Source organism: Nycticebus coucang, chromosome 5, assembly GCF_027406575.1.
Source record: "Nycticebus coucang isolate mNycCou1 chromosome 5, mNycCou1.pri, whole genome shotgun sequence".
In the NCBI taxonomy this organism is placed as follows: domain Eukaryota; kingdom Metazoa; phylum Chordata; class Mammalia; order Primates; family Lorisidae; genus Nycticebus; species Nycticebus coucang.
In genome coordinates, this window is record NC_069784.1 from 103,543,072 (window position 1) to 103,547,361 (window position 4,290).

The following is a 4,290-nucleotide window of genomic DNA, read 5'->3' on the forward strand; positions in this document are numbered from 1 at the left end:
CACATTCGCTCTCATCTAATTTGGGAAGTGACAATATACCATTTTTTCTATTTTCTATTCATTTGAGGGGATCAGTAGGTCTAGGTCATGCTTAAAGGGAGGAGATTACACAAGGGTACAAGTATCAGGAGGCAGAGAATCACTGAGGGCACAGGCGGTGGCATTTTATAGACTACCTGCCATCACTTGTGGAGCAATTTAACGTGGAGGAAAACACATGGGCTCTTTGGTATGCCTCCAGCCTTTATTGTGAAAGTAAATAGATGAATGCTAATAGATCCTACCATCCTGCAGGTCACATAACATAATGTGTGAAGTAATACATAATTCTTAAATTTGTTCTTAGGATTAAATCATGTAACTGTACATAACATGTAGGAAACAGCAAATATTCCATATTCTCTGGTAGAAGTAACAAGTTTATTTATAAATTCAAGAAAAATAATCATTCACAGTAATATACTATGAACTTCTTAGGTTCAGTATTGGGGCCTTCTTGCAGAATAACTAACATATTTATATCTTCAGAACTCTGTAAAAGTGGTGGTTATTTTGGACCACCTTCTGTCAGGAGTGGAATATTGTGACCCAACTGAAAGAAGATATTTTTCCTAACTTTTCTTTTTTTTTTTTTTTTATTTTTCTCTTTCCCTCCCTGGTACTTGAGGTCAGCCAAGATTCAGCAATTTCTCATTATTCCCAGTTAATAGTTAGACCTCTAAATGGTATACTTTGCACTTGGCGCTAATCACACAACTGAAGTGTTTTGATCATTTCTAACTTTCACATTTTAGAAGAGGGCATGGACAAATGGGAACCTATCCAGAGAGAATAATCAGATTGATGAGTGGATTCTAAAACCAGCCACATGTCATAAGGAAGATAAACTTCAGAAAAGAGAATGTCTAATCAGGGATAGAGTGGACAGAGATGGCTTTGAATTTTAGTTTGGCCTCCTACTAGATAACCTTTAAAAATTCACTTATCCTCTCAGAGACTAGGTTTCTGAATCTGTAAATTTACAATAATGATTATATTAATATATTATAGATCTATCATGTGTCATCTACTGAACCAAGCTACTTTTTATATGCCATCAATAGTCCTAAAGATGGTTATTGGTGTATTTTTTACACAAAGGGGGGGGGGGGCAAGATTTGTGACAATTAAGTTTCAACCTTGTGCTAAAGAATTTCTCTTCAATATTGTTGTTGGCTCCTTAAACAAGCTAGGACAGAGTATCTTTTCTAAGTGAAGTTATTGCCTATGCTAGTGATCAAACCTGTCAGTATTCCACTTTTATGTGGCTAAAAGTTGAATTTGAAAATGAGTAGCCAGTATGGGTTTTCAAAGTCTCGGGACAAGGATGTTAATTATAGAATTCATTTTTTATTACAAATTGTTTTAGCAAATGTAAAGACCAGAGGAAAAATAAAAATCACAGTGGAGATTCCAAAGCAACAAAATCTATGTTTACTTTCAGTTTATTTGCATTTATGGCCAAAATTAATACATTGTGAAAAGATTTTTCTTTGTCAAATCCTTAAAAGGTAACCTAATCTCTGAGTATCAGAGTTGTTTTCTTATGAAATGAGGAAATTACAATGTGTAGCTCCTTTGAGTGTCACATATCTGCAGGTCAATAATAAACTCAAATTACTGCATGCATTCAAAATAAAAAATTAATAGAACTCTTTAGATTTTACTTCTTGCATTTACATATTATAGTTTAGGTGAAATGAAAAGTCATCTTTTTTGAACTTGATAGTGTTCTCCTGGCATTCCTCAGATTACATAGTGTATTCCATGAGGAACTGAGTCAAAAATAATGTAAAATCAGTTTTTAAACACAGAACTTTGGTGATAAATATGATTGTAAGGCTTAAGTTTTTTTTTAAATTATAGAACATTGGCTATCTTAATGAGAATTTTAATTTTCTTTACAAATAAGCAGTGAGGTAGAGCTATATGAATGAAAGAAAAATAAAGAGAAAAAATATTAGAGAAAATATAATAAGCTTGGAAGGCAAATAAAGGAAATCAACTCTTTCATAATTAGAGTTCCCAATACAGAAAAATAAAATTTAGAAAAAGGACAAATGATTACAGTTATAATTCAGGACTTTTTTTTTTAAAGAAATAAAATAATACTTGAGCGTATATATTAAAAATACACAATGCATGTGGAAAAAAAAGATCCTGAATGGTCAGTATTAAGACATTACTGCATCTGAAGAGGAAAGAATGTTTCCTGAAGCAGTAAAAAAAGTAAATATGACCTACAATAAATACAGAAAGCATCAAACTGTCCTTAATTTCCCCCACAGCAACATCTATTGACATTCAATTGAGTAACATCTAAGAAATTCAGAAAAAGAAAACATCATGAGACAATTTCATATCAAGCCAAACTATACTTCCAATAGTTAAACAACTAAATAATAATATGCCTGCAAAATTTTACTGAAGTTTCTGTTAGAAAACTGCCAGGGGGGTGAAGTTCAGCTCACTAAATGATAAATGAGGAAAGTACAAAGAACGCATGATATGAGAACAGTATACGTTTAAATGTTAAACTAAAGTATGTAGCAAACCTTTATATCCTATTTTCTTTCTACTAGGCATTGTTCTAAATGCTCGTGACATTATTAACTGTAGAGATTATATTGACTGGTGGGAATATAAATGTGATATGCTTCCATAATTTATGTATTAGCCTCAAGCTTCAAAAGTAGAGTTTAGAAAAAGTTTGCCATTTACATGTAAACCTAGAGAGCCAAATTATTTCATTTCAAATTTAAATAATTCAAGTAATAGAAGTATAAGTTGATTTAACCATATAAAACAAGCACTAAAAAAGACAATATATTGACTAATTTTGGGTGATAGATGTGTGGTTAAAAAAAGGCAATATGATAATATTAAAGTGATTGTGACAGAAGAGTAATGTAGCTTATAAAGAAGACTGAAAATACAATATAAAATTGTAAAAGTAATCCCTGAAATAAAAATGTAAAAAAAAATTACTACATATCTGAATGATTATAAACACTCATAGCCACAAACAAAGGGGAAAAAGAGACTACTTACTGAAAGGCATTAAAAAAACCTTAAAAACAGAAAACAGCACAACATAAAATACAGTCAGAACTAAGACCAGATACGTGCATCATATTAATAAATATAAATGACTGAAAAGAAAAAAATTATTAAAAGCAAAAGATTGCCTTTGGCTCGCTGAGCACCACTATGGTGGTCAGCAAGAACAAGCACCTTACGAAAGGCAGCAAAAAGGGAGCCAAGAAGAAAGTGGTTGATCCATTTTCTAAGAAAGATGGGTATGATGTAAAGGCACCTGCTATATTAATTATAAGAAATATTGGAAAAAACACTAGTCTCCAGGACTCAAGGAACCAAAATTGCATCCAAGGGCCTCAAAGGTCATGTGTTTGAAGTGAATCTTGCAGATCTGCAGAATGAAGAAGTTGCATTTAGAAAATTCAAGATGATTACTCAAGATGTTCAGGGCAAAAACTGCCTGACTAATTTCCATGGCATGGATCTTATCTGTGACAAAATGTGTTCTATGGTTAAAAAATGACAGACTATGATTGAAGCGCATGTTGATGTTAAGACTACCAATGATTATTTGCTTTGTCTGCTCTGTACTAAAAAAATGCAATCCGATACAGAAGACCTCTTATGCCCAGCAGCAACAGGTTTGCCAAATCTAGAAGAAAATGATGGAAATCATGACCAGAAAGGTGCAGACAAATGACTTGAAAGAAGTAGTCAATAAATTGGCAAAATTTCTACTGAGAAATTGGAAAAGACATAGAAAAGGCATGTCAATCTATTTATCCTCTCCATGATGTCTCCGTTAGAAAAGTAAAAATGCTGAAGAAACCCAAGTTTGAATTGGGAAAACTCATGGAGTTTCATGGTAAAGGTAGTAGTTCTGGAAAAGATACTGTAGACGAGACAGGTGCTAAAGTTGAAGGAGCTGATGGATATTTATCACCAGTCTAAGAATCTGTCTAAAATTCAGACTTTTAATAATGACAAATAAAGAATCCTATTTGTGGGGGTGTGGGAGAAAGCAAAAGATTATCCTATTGGATCACAAAGGAAAACCTAACTCTGTATTGTGTACATAGGACACCTAAAACCTAAAGAAATCTATAAAATTTGTATATGTATATATAAATATGCCAAACAAATGCAAAAGTAAGAATTTTGTGCTACCAGAAATGGCAGAATAATTTGTTGCAGAAGAATTCTTGCTTAGGG

At 32.5% G+C, this 4,290-nt stretch overlaps 1 pseudogene; it reads left to right on the top strand.

The window, feature by feature from the left end:
- The first annotated feature begins 3,249 nt into the window (after positions 1-3,249).
- Positions 3,250-4,041, top strand: LOC128586385 (40S ribosomal protein S3a-like; annotated as a pseudogene).
- Positions 4,042-4,290: the final 249 nt, after the last annotated feature.